The sequence below is a fragment of the Mustela erminea genome, chromosome 3 (genome assembly GCF_009829155.1).
Source record: "Mustela erminea isolate mMusErm1 chromosome 3, mMusErm1.Pri, whole genome shotgun sequence".
Lineage (NCBI taxonomy): Eukaryota > Metazoa > Chordata > Mammalia > Carnivora > Mustelidae > Mustela > Mustela erminea.
Window position 1 is genome coordinate 71,089,052 of NC_045616.1, and position 15,315 is coordinate 71,104,366.

At 42.2% G+C, this 15,315-nt stretch overlaps 1 protein-coding gene across 3 annotated transcripts in view; it reads left to right on the forward strand.

Annotated features, from left to right (window-relative positions):
* Nucleotides 1–14,269, forward strand: part of ADAMTS6 (ADAM metallopeptidase with thrombospondin type 1 motif 6) — a 313,953-nt gene extending 299,684 nt beyond the window's left edge. Inside the window, exons 25-26 of one of the 3 annotated variants that reach the window (XM_032336135.1) lie at nt 1,684–1,791; nt 14,063–14,167. The gene's annotated coding sequence lies outside the window, so the exon portion shown is untranslated. Of the gene's footprint in view, nt 1–1,683; nt 2,309–14,062 lie in introns of those variants that run through there. The other 2 variants (XM_032336133.1, XM_032336132.1) reach the window with 2 other exon arrangements.
* The last annotated feature ends 1,046 nt before the right edge of the window (nt 14,270–15,315 follow it).

Sequence of the window (15,315 nt, forward strand, 5' to 3'; positions counted from 1 at the left end):
TGATCTTTGTAACAAAAACGTGTGAATTGGTGTGACTAGGATAATATTCATTACTTTTAAGAGAAAGAGGGAAAATGTAATTCAGGGAGGAAAAACAAAGTCACAGTCCAGGAGGCCTGGAAAATTCTAAATAGGTGGTTGCAAGAAAGAGAAAAGATTAGTACCTGAATGAAAAAGTGACAGATAAGCTGTGTTTGGAATTCTGTCACATTCATATCATCAGAATGTGTGGAATAAACTAACATGTTTTCAAAAAGAACAGCTGTTCACAATGGCTTTGTACCTCAGACTTGAAAACTCCAAACTGTAACTTGAAAGGAAAATGGTCTTCCATCTTTTTCTCAGAGGGTTATTTCTAGCATTTTTTGTTCCTCATTTCATCCACAGATAGTATCTGAGGCCTGAAATCAAACTGTAGTTTGAGGGCTGGCTCCACTCTGTGGGGAACCAAGGTTATGTTTGTATTGTCTCTTGGTTGATGATTTCTATTAGCCCACTGAAGGTCTTGAGCTGCATAGATGATGAAAGACAATTTCCAGGGCAGTATCTATCTATACTGGAATAACACTGTGCAGTCACACAAGGGTAATAGTACCTGATGTCCAGAGTTCAGGTATTAGGGAGCCTGAATATTCCCATTCACCTCAGGACACAGAACATGGTGCCTGACAGGTCAAGATTTCATTGCTCTAGTCTTTAAGTTTTGTGAAATTCAATCCAGAGATCTCTTCTTGGACCTTGGCTTGGATACATTACCTTAGAGATGTTTCACATCAGAGGGGCAAGTTATCCCACCAGCTACAGGCCTCCCAGAAGTCAGACTACCTTCCTCAGGTCAAAGGCTCCACAGTAGAGGTTTCTCCTAGCTCAAGGCCAGTGCAATTCTTGGAAAGGCCTGATCTGTGCCCCCAACAAGGGCTTTTGTGCATAGCAGGCTACTTTATGGGCCCGGGCAATAATTGTGAGATGAGTCCTTTGAAATCCTAAGCAAAGATGTCAGCAGGAAGTTCTAGCCCAGAGCCAGTCCAGACCAGGTGTGGCCTCTTTGTGTCTAGAGAGTGGCATCAACCATGGTCATTCATTTATATTACCAATATTTGCTGAGTACCTGTTGTACACATGTTCTATGCTAGGCACTTAACATATGTCCTTTCATTGGATGGGTTACAACAAAACTATGAGGACAATACTGTTAATCCCTAGTTACAAATTCCAAAACTGAGGCTTAGAGAGGTTGAGTAAGTTGTCAAGGGTCACAGAACCAGTGAGGCAAGTGTTACGTCTTTGGCACATGGCCTGGTCTACATCTGGGACTGGGAAATTTGGAAGGATGCTCCTCTACTGGAGAGAAAGTGACTCACCAAACCAAAGGAAATGGGTTCTTTTTCCTGGGAAGCAATGGGCCTGAGGCCTTGGGTGGGACTTCAGGGTTCAGGAAAGGGTGAACTTTGGGCTCCTGTCTCTGTAGGTGGTGATGTTCCCTATGAAAGTTCCTATGTCTGGTGATAAAATTATACATGGGGACCCAAAGTGGTTTCTAAGCATGTAGTTAGAGTTCATGGGAAGAGGAGGAAAATGATGGTCAGAGTTATTCAAGGGTGGATGGTGTCTGCAATGGCAATTAGCGGCCAAATAAAAGAGAAAGCTCTCACCTCCCCTGAAATGTCCTGTTTTGAATCACAGAGCATGTTCCTGTCTGACAGCCCCCCACACCATTTCCAGACATGCCAGATGGCCTCACTGACCTATTTCAACACAACTGGAGCAGAATGATTCCTGTGTTGGCTTCGGGTAAGTTTCAAGAAAGGTGGGTTTCTCTGTTTCAGTCAGAGCTAGACCATCAGGTTGCTGCCAGCAAACAAATTCCTTGACCTTCTGCGGTGGGTCTACAGAGTGGAACCAGGTGTTCTTTCAGCCCATGCCAGAATGTACTGGCCGCCCAACTGGCCACCTGCCTCCACCCCACCGACTGGGCTTTGGCTGGCCTTCTACCAAACAGCTGTGCTGGGAGCCACAGGTGGCCGCCCACGCTTGTGCCCAGGCCAGCAGCTGCACTGGCCTGAATCAGCCTGGTGAGATGGACCTCATGTGCCTCTGCCCCTCTGCCCCACCTCCTGAGGAGAAGGAAAACTAAAGCTTCAGTACACTAAGAAATGTTTGTGTGGTCGAAAGACAATCACAACACTTACTGTTCTCTCCCCCATCAACAATTTGGGTATTTTGTTTTTAATGATTCAAATGAATCTGATGTAAATGATTAGACATTAAGTTCCTGTTTTAGAGGGGGTATAGTTTTGTAAATATAAAAATCACCTGGTACTGTGTATCTAAATATAAAAACCAAGGAGGACAACTCAACTTCAAAAAAATGTATCTGGGAAATTGTCCTAGGTATCTAGATAATAACTATATAAAAGAATATTATCTGACTTACTGAAAGACACCTACAAAAGTGGCTAAAATATGAGTTTGAATTAAAGTGGGTAGCGAAACTAGAAGATATTTCAGCCAACCTAATTGCAATAAGAAATAATATGATTCATTGTTTAAAACTTGAGAACAAAAAAAAAAAAGCAAAGTTGAGAAATTAAATATTTTGAGATTAAAAAGAGAAAGTATATATTGAACTTTTAAAACAAGATAATAACTTAGAGCCACATTTAGTTTTGAAGATTTTCTGAATGTAGGCTGGGCTAGGAAGATGTTATTACCTACTATGCTTAGGGTCCAACTTCCCACCAATGTGACAGACTTGCTGGAGGGAAATAGTGGGAGACACACTTTTATTTCAACCCCCATCTGATCTCAACTGGAGAAACTACATGCACCAACCATCTCTCATGTCTGGCTTTTCTTTAAGTTTATTTATTTTTTCATTTTTAAGTAATCTCTACACCTAACCTGATCTAGAACTCATGATCCCCGGATCAAGAGCTGTAAGCTCTTTCAACGGAGGCAGGCTGGTGACCCTGACTTTTTAAAATCAATGCATTAGAATTTAACACTCCAGATGAGAATTTTCTCCCTCAGAATAATTACTGGAGATTACCCTGTACTCACCTTGAGAGTAAAATCATCATTCAAGACAGCTTTTAAATTGTTAAATCTCCCAGGGTAGAATCCATTTGCATTTTGCAAAAGCTGAAAACCAGATCTGGTGAGTAATCTACATATAATCATTTTGGCAACAAATACCTACTGTGCCTTACAAATTGACCCCAGGTGATACCACAAAAGGAGCTCCAAATACACTTTGAGTGACTATTTTAAAAGATTTCACTTGTTTGTATACAAAAGTGCTTTATAATCCGACTTAAAATGTACACTTCACTAAACGTTTTACTACTGCAAATTCTAAAATTAGCTGGAAAACTGGACCACCTAAATGGCATGTTATCTGTTAGGGAGAAGAAAGATCTCTGACCTCCCTGGAATGAGTAACCCTTCCATCCAGGAAGCCAAACCACTTCTCAGACCCTGAAGTTAGCAAACAGCTAGCCTTAGAGAATTCTCCTTCCTGGAGTCTCTGGAGAAAAAACCAAACCAAACCAAACAAAACAAAAACTGTCCTTCCACAGGGCTAATTAACCAAGGTCTGTCAGCAACATTAATGAAGCTATGGCTGAGTGTGCAAGACTTGGAAATATGCCTCTTCATCACTGAGTCAGCATCCATACAGATGTGCCCTGACTTACACAAATCTACGTGTGTTCCATTTGTGTAGCTTGAAGCATTTCCCATTTGCTTAAATGATAATTGCCAGACAAACCTGCGAAATGATAATTGCAAGATTAACTGGCTGTGTTGGGCTAACAATCCAGTTTCCAGGGTCTTCCTCCTTGGCCTGTTTTCCTCCTATGGTTTTCAAAGAAATTGCTAATGATGTGTAAACAGATACCTAAAACATATGGGGAGACTACCATCTTAAGGAATTCTGAGAGAATGGCTTTGGAAGAGGATAGCTGTTTAACTTTTAAGTGTGATTTTTTCACTGTGAGTTGTTTTTACAAATCAACTATTCATATATATCAAGACACAAATCAAAAAACCTTCCCAATCTTTTTGCTGGAACATGCCTTAAAATCCACAATTTTTAACCCCCCTCCCCAGAACCAAATCATTTTAAATTCATATCTTCTCTCCCTAAACAACTTTAAAAGGCCTTCTTGGGTGGCCAGAAATTCTTGTTTCTGAATATTAACAATGACAGCCATGGTCAGGGACACTGTGGGAGTCCATTGTCACTATGAATCAAGAAGACTTCACTTTAAACAAGTTTACATTTTCACCCCAAATAGTTTAACCAGATTGATCTTTTTTTGTCAACTTCATAATAATTTAATTGCTGATAATTGACTAGGAGAAAAATCCTTATAAAACAGAGAGTTAAGGTCCTTTCAGGGAGTTCTAATGAAGAAAAGAATGAGTGATAATGTATTTATTCCATACAATGTCCTCTATAAGAGCAGAGGATGCGGAGGGGTGAGAAGTGTTTCTTATGCTGCTGAAAATAATGTAATTTAATGTTCTTTACTTTAGGCAAGAAATTGCCAACTTTTGTTTGTTTCTTATTTATGTTGGAAAATTTCAAACCTATGCAAAAGTAGAGAGAATAGTTTAAACGATGCCTCCTTCACTCAGTTTCCACAGTGATCAACATGTCCAATCTTGTTTCCATCTACTCTTCTCTACTGTGGCTTCTTTTAGCAGACATCACGTCATTTCATCTTTAAATACTTTGGAATCTATCTCTAGAAGATAAAGACTCTTTAAAAAAAATGACTAAGAACTATAATAAGATATTTATATTTTCATCATCAAATTAAATTTGCTCAATACTGTCATCAAACTTGGGGAAAGTAATCATACTTGGGTACACCACGTCACATGCACCTATTATGGGCTCTATTCCAGGCAGGATTATAGGTGCATTCTGTCCCTTATCTTGTCATCCCATCATTATTGATTTTCTAGAGGGAGAAACGGGTGGAGGGGGCAGGCAGTGCTGGGAAACGCTGAGAGATTCCTTTTCTGGCAAGTTGAGCCTAGCAGACCTGCAGAAGACCAGAATTTATAGAAAACAACTCTTCTACCACCAGTGCCTGTACTGCTTCTCTGTTGCAAATTGCATTTGGGAAAAGGAACATCCAGGTCTTTGCTTGTTGCTCCCAGAAGACTGTTACAAAAACAAGTAACTCATGGAGAAAACAAATCCTCCTTTGGCCACTCTGACCATGGCTGCTTTGAGCCTTAGTTGCATCAGACGCATTCCTTGGTGTAACGGCCTTGTTGCTGCAAATGATTTCAGCCATATATATATACTTTTTTTTTTTTTTTTTTTTTTACTATCAGCACATCAAAAGCTACCCTGGTTGACGAAACTTCTCTCAAACTTCCCCTTCAGTCTCCAACGCCATTGCAAAATTTCCAGCTGTAACCATTAGTAATTAACTGTAACCAGTCTCAACTGTGGAATCAAATGTGCAATTAAAAGTTATTTTTGTAGGGAAGTGTAGTGATATTAGCACATAGCTTTCCAGCACTTGATTTTTTTAAATGGGATAGTGGAGAAAGAGAGCAATACAACAAATAGAGCAAATTCTAACAAATGATGAATACAGGTGAGAAAAGCGCTCATCCCCATAGAAAGTGTGTGTGTGTGTGTGTGTGTGTTTCTGTGCATGCATGTGTTGGTGTATGTGGGGAGACGGTGTGCAGGAGGGTGTATGGAGAGGGAGAGAGAGAGAGAGAGAGAGCGCGCGCAATAGTGTAGCGATGTCACAGTCAAAAAAATTAAAGCTTAGTGAACTACCTTTTTCTTTCCTTTGTCTTCTTTCTAAGCAGGAAGCCAAGTGAGGGGCTTGGACTCATAAGTCCAAGAGTTGGACTCATAAGTCCTGTATGTAAAGAGTAGCCAGAAAGGAAAGCAATTGGGCTAAAAACCAATTCTGAGTCCTAGTCCAAGAATGAGTTTTTCTCAAGTGAGTGCAGTGGTTCCCAGACTTCCAGATTTCATGGACCAGTAAAATTTCAAAACTACTTTGGAGACTGATGTAGAATTGCTAACATCTTACTTTGCCAAGTAAGGATATTTTGGGGAAAAAAAAAAAAGAAAAGAAATCTATCAGTTGTTATTACCATAAAAGGTACCTTTCTAAAAGAAGGTACATTTTAACTACAAAAAAAGTGAATACATTCCACTTCACTTTAGTAGATGTCCCTACATTGTCCTTATTTTTGTATTTAACATATTTTCAAATAAAACTTGTAATTACTAAACAAGTGATTTAAACACTAAGGGCAAGACAGTTCCAGAGTGAAGTCCACTCTGCTACAAGGTCCTGGAGGACTAGGGGCTCCTCTCTTACCTTTCCACTTCGCCTGTCTCTAAGTGTCCATGGCTCCCTTTATCTGTAAGACAATGACAGCATTTCCAGCACACACAGAAGAGCCAGCAGCTAGGGAAGAGGAGGGGCCATTTCTGCTGATATGTCAGTTTCAAGGAAGAAGAGTGTTCAGTGACTACCCAAAATTTTCCCTTCTGACGCAGCAGCCAGAACTGAGCCACACTCCATACACTAGCAACCAAGGAGGCAGACACAATCTGCAGTATTTTTTTTTTTAAGATTTTATTTATTCATGAGAGACAGAGAGAGATTGAGAGGCAGGCAGAGGCAGAGAGAGAAGCAGGCTTCCCGTGAAGCAGGGAGCCTGATGTGGGACTTGATCCCAGGACCAACAGATCATGACACAAGTCGAAGGCAGATGCTTAACCGATTGAGCCACCCAGGCGCCCTAATCCGCAGTATTTTTGTGTGTCTACTGGAAGCTGCCTCTGCTGCAAAGGCAGATCAGCTTTTGGTAGGACTAAGGGACTCTACTAGGTCTCTGAAGGCCTCATCTGGGGTTAGCATGCCTGAGTGTGAAGCCCGATATTTGGGAACTAATCATTTAAAGCTTCCCTTGCTGAGGTCTGCAGAACCTGTTGAGCATATATCTAACAGTCTAAGAAATGCTTTATTTAGTTCCATCCAGGTTTAGAGCAGAGATTTGTGTAAATAACCCTCAAAGTCTTCTTGCATTGCAAGGGAGCCTGAAGAAGCCTGGCCAAATGATATAGTTCTGTTGAGAAAAGCGTGAATAATCTCCCATCATTTTACCCCCAGTTGCATATGAACAATTACTCATCTTTATTAACTGCCTTCTTGAATTATTCATGAAAGCAAAGGTATTCAAACACACAGAACTGGCTTTGCCATAGAAAGGAAATTGTAACAGCTCCTAGTGAGAGTTGTTAGTGTAATTAAAATGAACTTTTTTACTATGTTGACAATCTATGAAAAATGTGATTGCCTACAAATAAGTTTAAAACAATATTTTAGCCAGGTCACACCCCAGAAATGCTATAGAAGGTAAATTACAATTTTAAGCAAAAATTGAAGGAACCGTTTTCTAGGATAAGATGACAGAATGAAGCAATAAGATAGAAGCTCTCTTCCCCTCTTGCCTAACAAAATAAAACAAACAAGAACAGAAAAGAATAAAAAACAAACAAAGAAACAAAAAAACTTACCAGCAGCAAACTAGAGAGGCAGGATAATTTTCTGCCATCAATACTGAAGAATAATACCTGAAGAAAAGTCTGGTTCAGCCCACAGGTTGATACAGCTTCTAACTTTGCCTCCACCTGTCGTCAGTGGTATGTAGAAAAGAGAGTGAGTCAGCCAAACCCTGAAATACTCAGTACTCATCAGAAGAAGAAGGCTGAGGGACTGAATAGGTGGTTCTGGGGAAAACAGAGAAATCCAAGAGCAGAAGTCCCTGCCTACTGCAACTGTAGGGATGACAAAGGTGGCCATCCATGAAAAACTGGATGGCCTTTGCTCAGAAAGTCAATGTAGACTTATCTTATGTGTCAAGAATTCCACAATTGAGTATATACCTCCAAAAACTGAAAGAGACTCCAAGGCTTCCGGTGGCAGGGTCTGGGGAAGGGGAGGCAGGCATCACTCCAGCTGCGAAAGTGGCAAAAAGCTTCTGATACAACCCAAGAAAGAGGCCCAGGAGATGGACGAGGAAGATACGGCATTCAAGCAGAAACAGAAGGAGGAGCAAAAGCAACTCTAAAAGGTGGAAGTCCATAGGGAAGGCCTTCTGACCACAGGTGGAATTAAGAAATCTGGCAAAAAGAAGCCATTCCTTGTGCCTGAGGCAATGGTGATCCTTAATTCCATTCCTGTTTAAACATCTGGATTTCCTGTCATAGCATCTGTTGCCACCTAGAGCTGGAATGAAGTGTTGTCTTAAATCCCATTGTAGATTTAAGAATAAAGTTCTGTTAAAAAAAAAAAAATCCTTACAAAAAAAAAAAAGAAGGAAAAAAAGAAAACACAGACTCCAAGGGATATTTGTTACACCTGTGTTCATAGCAGCATTATTCACAATAGTCAAAAGGTGAGAGCAACCTGTCTATTAACAGATAAATAAACAAAATGCGGCTTATCTTACAATGGAATATTATTTGGCCTTAAAAAGGAAGAGAATTCTGACATACGCTACAACATGGATAAAACTTGACGACGTTAGGCTAAGTGAAATAAGCTAGTCAAGCAAGTACTGTATGATTCTACTCATATGAGGTACTGAGAGTAGTCAATTCATAGAGACAGAAAGTGGAAGGATGGTTGCCAGGGACTTGGGGGAGAAGGAGTAAGAAGTTAATTTTAACGGGCACAGAGTTTCAGTTGGAGAGAATGGAAAAGTTCTGGAGATGGATGATGGTGATGCTTATGCTACTGAAATGTGTGCATAAAACTGGTTAAGTTGTAAATTTTATGTTACATATTTCGAACTACAATTTTAAAAAAAAAAGAAAGGACTTGCCATCTTCTGAAGCACTGTGCAGATATTGGGAAAAGATCCTGAGCCTACAGGATAAGACTACACTAGCTAGATAAGTGGCTTATGATACAGGGCTGTGGCAGAATGTATTGTTGTTCCCAGCTGCTCCCCAGTTTCCCCATATTGCCCTTTGCCATGTGACTTAAAGTGGTCCCTGCTATGAAACACTTTGCTCCCTGTGCATTGACTTTGGGCTTGGTCATATGACTCACTGTATTTAGGAAATGGAATTTGAACATATGTGATACACTTCATATCCTGGTTTTTGGTGGTTAGCTCTTTCTTTTTTCCTTTTGCCATGAGATTGTCTTGTCCAGAACAGACACTATATGGATGACTTCCATTCTGGATGTTCATTTGTGTGCACTGGAAGGACATATCCCACTAAAAACAACGAAATGTTGACTTGTTAGCACATATTCTGAGTAGCAATGGAGTGATTCTCTTTCCCTTCATTTTCGTGTCTCCGTAACCCTTTCCCTCCCTTCCCCAATAAGGGGAAATGCTTCCTGAAAATGTTGCTTTAGATAGAATGTTCTCTTCTGCCACATGTTTGGCTTCCCAATCTTGTAAGCCAGGTTCTAGCTGAGTGAGGGTGACTATTCTGAGATTGCATTGTGAAATCTTGCCGCCTCCAAATTTATCTAGAGTAATGAAAAAAGCCCATCCTTATGAGCTCATGGGGAAATCCTGGAGCTCTTGCCAGAGCATCAAGAGGAAAAACCATTGCTTCAAACAGATGGGGGAACGTTAATCACCATAACCCAATCCCTCAACTTTCTTCCTTAACTCATATAGGTACATCCTCCACTGTTCTTGGTTTTCTTTTCTACTTCAAAATTCAGAATTTTTCTTTTTCTACTTGAGATGTGTAAGTTGCTAAATCTGGGGCAGATCCCTGCTTTCTCGATGTAACTCTATAGGAATTCTCATCTCTTCCCTCAGTGTCTGCCCAAAATAGGTACAGTTAGGAGAGCTGCTGCCGCCCACAAAGTACAGGCTGCTGTCCCTCGGGCTGTGGAGCAGACAAAGGGAAGGAGAGAGGATTTTTTGCTAAGAAGGCCTGTGGCAGAAGCCTGGGTGCACATACTTGCCAGACAGAAAATAGCCCAAGATGATAATCTCAACTTATTCTTGATTGCTAATTTCTACTTGCTGTACTGAACACAGAGTTAGAAACACCAAGTGCTCGGAGGGTTTGCAGTCTACTCTGCCAGTGGTATGCCCTGTGCATAAGACTGGTCAATAAATATTATTTGATGAGTGGGCAGTCTATTCGGAGGGAGGGACAAACTGGCTCTCTGAGTAGTTCAAACACTCAGTCCAAGAGAAGAGGAATGGGATTCTGCCAGAAGTTGCGAAGTAGTAACAAAATGAATACTCATGCCTATTTATGAGCAGGGAGGGTTTTTTTTGTTTTGTTTTGTTTTAAGATTTTTATTTATTTATTTGACATACAGGTCACAAATAGGCAGAGAGGCAGGCAGAAAGAGAGAAAGGAGGAAGCAGGTTCCCCACTGAGCTGAGAGCCCGAAGCGGGGCTCAATCCTAGGACCCTGGTATCATGACCTGAGCCGAAGGTAGAGGCCTTAACCCACTGAGCCACCCAGGTGCCCCCCAGGTACTTTTGAACACAGCTCCCAACGCTGCTTAGTGGCTTCAGGAAGCTTGAGGGATAGATTCATCCCCATTTTTGAGGAGGAGAAGTTGAGTTATGAAGACATGAGTCAGCTTTTCTGTGGTCATACGGTACAAATAGTCCCAGAGTTAGGTTTCCTGCCTTCTAGCCAAAGAAGGCATTTTTCAGACCTCTGGCCCCCTTCACAGGACTCTTCTGATACAAGTGTCTCCTACCAAACATCCAAAAAAGGCCCAACATGGCTTTGGCTTTGATTCCAAGTTGACCAGCAATTGGCGATGTGAAATGGAGACCTTCCCCAAAAGGGGCAGGAGAACAGCAGAGCAAGAATGAGTGCAGCCCAGGTCAGTGTCCTGTGCTGCAGAGAAACAGACAGTCACCAGACATCTCTGCTGTCCCTGATGTGCGGCCCTCCACAGGTGCAAAACAGGGAAGACTTGCCCCTAGTGATCAGATCGCCATCTGAGGCACGAGATAACACAGTTGGCAAATAACCGACTCCACATGTGGCTGGCTCAGCTCAGCTTCATCTCTGAAAATGAGCATATGGCTCTAGAAACCCTGTGGGTGCCCACAGGCAATGCTGCTTCCATCCAGCTCAGCCAGGCTGCGCAAAGATGATTATCAGCAAGAGAACAATCAAAACACTTAATTGTCCTGAAAAAGAATGAAATGAAAGCCAACTAGTTTAGCCAAAGAAGAAGATACTTGTTTTTTAAATACCAAATTTAAAAACCGATTCACCAAAGAAAACAAAGTACAAGCCAGAAATTACCAGTCGGTAGAGGTTTGGCATTTGAGTGTGGTGGACCAGCTGTCCAAGATGACAGGATTGTTGTTGATGGGTCCAGGCCTCCAGGGAGATGGACTTTGGATGGTGTTGCCATGGCCTGATCACACTTGTTTACATCTGTTCCTTGGAATACTAAAACAGCATTGTACTCCATGCCCTATGCCTCAGTAACCTAGCTGCTGTCCCCTTGCAAGCCCATACGGCCCTGTCTTTAAAACAAGTCTTAAAGCATAGGTCAGCCAGAGGGCACAAATGACCCTGTGGCAGAAAATGTACTAGATGAGGGGTCAGAAGAGGTTTTTCCTACCTCTCCCTCTAGCACTTCTCTGATATCACTGGCTATGGTTTACTTAGATAAAGTGGAGCTCATACATACCTTCACATGTTGGTGTCAAATGACATCCCATGAAGTGCAAGGTCTTGAGGTTGTTGGTGCCCCAGGGCTGTTGCCTTGCTTCTGGTAAATCTCAAGTTGGTCCTATATCAGCATCTCAGGCACATGTAGGGCTTGGCCTGCCACTTCCCCTCAGTTCTTGGGGCGTATATGTGCTGCTCTTTGGATATTCCTGTGGTTGGATCATCACTCCTGGGGGATGATTGTCAACTAGTGACCAGTGATGCTCCAGGTATGTCCTTGCTCCCTGGAGCGTGTCTGCGAGAATCCAGCACTGGCTCTCCTTCAAGCAAAGGTGCTGAAGATCCTGGCAAATCTTAGAGTATCTCCTAAACCTGCTCCCAAGAATCAGTCCTACAGAAGATCCTTTGACAAATCCTGAGATTCAGCACTATTCTCTCCGTTTTTTAAGGAGGGAACGGAGAAGCCAGGACTGAAAAGTGAGAAGCCACACCTGATGAACAGTTTGAGATGATCACAGTGAATGTATGAAAACAAAAGACACACGGAAATTATGACTTGAAGTTAGATTGTGAAGGAATAGATTTGATGTCTTTCAGGGTGTCTGCGCGGCTCCTCTTCTTGAGCCTCCTCATCTATCATGTGAGATATCTGGGTCATGTGGCCTGCCTGCCTTGGCTGGAGCTGATCAGGTGGGACCTTGGTCCGGATGCACCAGTGGGACTCCCAAGGAATGTGGATTTGGGATTCAAGGATGCAGCTAGTCTCTGGGTGTGGCTGGACCAGAGGGACATGTAAACTTGTGCCCTGTGGGGCAGACATCTTCTCTCATGTGCATGGAGCCACAGAGAAGGCTGATCTAAGGAGACAAAGCAGACCCACAGAGACAGCCAGAGATGTGAGCCCATTAGGGCCCAAGGGCCCAAGTTGCCTTAGTTCTTGAAGTGCCCCAGGGTTTGATTCTAGTCTCCTGTGAGACGCACCTCCTTCCTGCTATTCTGTGAGATGCTTCTGAATCCTTATAACACACCTTCGTTTTTTAACTTACATTAGATTGAGTTTGTCTCTTTTCCCTCCCTCCTTTCCTTTCTTTCTCTCTCTCTCTCTTCCCTCCCTTCCCTCCTCCCTCCTTTCCCTCTCTGAGTTCATTTCTACTATTTACAATTCTCATAACCCCAAGAAACTCAAGGAGACTTGCAGGTCAAAAAAAGGCATTTAGACTTTTTTCCTCAAGCAGTGGGGACAGTGCCCAGGCAGTAAACCAGTAGCTTTTCAAACCATCACTTAAAGAAAATGTTGAAATGTAGCTGATACAGCATCTCGCTGTTAACAGCCACTCAATAAGTGGTTCTCGAATTACATGAACTAAGACATATGTAGGACTCTATACTCTAGTTCAAAAAAGGAGGGGAAGAGTGTGAGGTAGGTCTTTCTAATCTTCAAGACAATCAGATGCTCTGGTGTTTAGCAAGTGACACCTAGGAACCTCCATCTCTTTTAGGTAGTCTGTTTTCTTTCTTTCTTTTTTTTTTTTTTTTAAAGATTTTATTTATTTATTTGACAGAGAGAGATCACAAGTAGATGGAGAGGCAGGTAGAGAGAGAGAGAGGGAAGCAGGCTCCCTGCTGAGCAGAGAGCCCGATGCGGGACTCGATCCCAGGACCCTGAGATCATGACCCGAGCCGAAGGCAGCGGCTTAACCCACTGAGCCACCCAGGCGCCCCAGGTAGTCTGTTTTCTGAATATATCTATATACTCCTAGCATCTAGGAGGGTGTTCATGGTACAAAAAAGGCGATATTTTTGGAGACTTCTCTTACATATGGTAATTACAGACAGTGGACATGTACTTCAAAATATTTATGGAGGCATCTGGATGCCTCAGTCAGTTAAACGTTTGCCTTCAGCTCAAGTCATGATCCCAGAGTTCTGGGATGGAGGCCCATGTCAGTTTCCTAGCTTAAGGGAGAGCCTGCTTCTCCCTCTGTTCCCCCTGCTTGTGCTCCCTCTCTCTCTCTCTCTCTCTCTGTCAGATAAATACATTTTTAAAAAATATTTTAAAATATTTTTAAAAATATCTTGAGAAAAGATCTTTCCCAAATTCATATCTGTATTAGACAAATACTGGTGGGGGGAGGAGGCCTAGATGTTTCCTTTCCAGGGATGCAGTACTTCTCAACACTCCTCTCATTATGTGGTACAGAGAGCCCCATTGTTCAAAAGTTTGCCTTATGCCACTTCACTCTTACAGAAGACCTGCATTAGTACCTGTTTTCACTAACTGAAAGAAATCCGAAGAGGATTTTTTTTTGCTTTTACCAAAAAAAAAAAAAAAAGGTGAAAAGCCAAAATCACACTCAGCTTTTGTTTTGCAGCAAGCCTTCACAGAGGCTTCCAGGCAGTGAGAGTGGTGCCCCCAAATTTCTCCCTGGGAATGGCACTCAGTGCCTCTGTATCAAGCCGCATTGCTCTGAACTTGAGTCTGTGAGTATCTGCGCTTTATCTCCATTTATTTTGTGCACTCGTTAGCAAGATGTGTCTGGAGGTATCTGAAAAGCCTAAGAGGGATTATTTTTGGGGTCTGGGAACACTCAAAAACTTTTCCATGTAAATTAATGGCAATGATTCCTTCATTTTATGTCATTTTGGTTCATGAAGGGTTTCATAGGAACACCACTTTCAGGGAGTGGGGGAGACCTGTATTGGAGACTGTGCTAGGGACAAGAGAGGAATAGACAGAGACAAACCAGAGAATGAACATATAAATCACCATAGGAGAGGACTTAATATTAAAGAATGAGGTCTTTAACCAGAGAATATTTGGCTTGGAGGTGAGTTCTTAGTCTTTATACCTATCTTTAAATATCTTGAAGATTTTCAGGTTGGAGAGAAAATAAACTTGTCATGAGCTATTCTAGAGAAGGAAACTACAGGGGCACCTTTTTCATCCAAAACAAACAATATTGTCCCAATATTATACAGTTGGTATGTTTTTTTCTACCTCTTCCGTCAACAGCTACTGTGCTTTGCCTCGAAGCTAGCCAGTTAAGGAATCCATGCCTTGGTTTTTCCCATTGTTTGTCTGTGACCCAGGCATTTTCCTTTCCATTGGGACCTTAGTATGTTCAGGCTTTGATAAAAACATGCTACAGAATGGATGGTTTATAAACAAGAAATTTACTTCTCACAGTTCTGGAGACTGAAAGCTCGAGATCGAGGTCTTAGCGTGTTCAGTTTCTGGTGAGGCCTGTCTTTCTGGTTCATAACTGGAGCCTTCTCGCCGTATCCTCACATGGTAGATGGGGCAAGGAAGCTTTTATAACAACACTAATCCCATTTACGAGAGTTGCACCCTCATGACCTAAGCACCACCTAAAGGCCTCACCTCCTAAGACCATCCTCTTTGAGGGTGGGGAGTACGGCGGGTTACAATTTCCACATATGAACTTAGGGGGCACACAGATGCTCAGACCATAGCGATTGGGTTCATGTTACAAGCAACTGAACAAGTCCTGCCCTGGACCTATAAAAGCTGCCTGACGAGAAGCAGGCAGTCTTTCAACAGTCCGTTCCTAGGATGGGGCATGTGCACAGAGAGGCAAGAAGCACCGTAGAGGGAATCAAAATG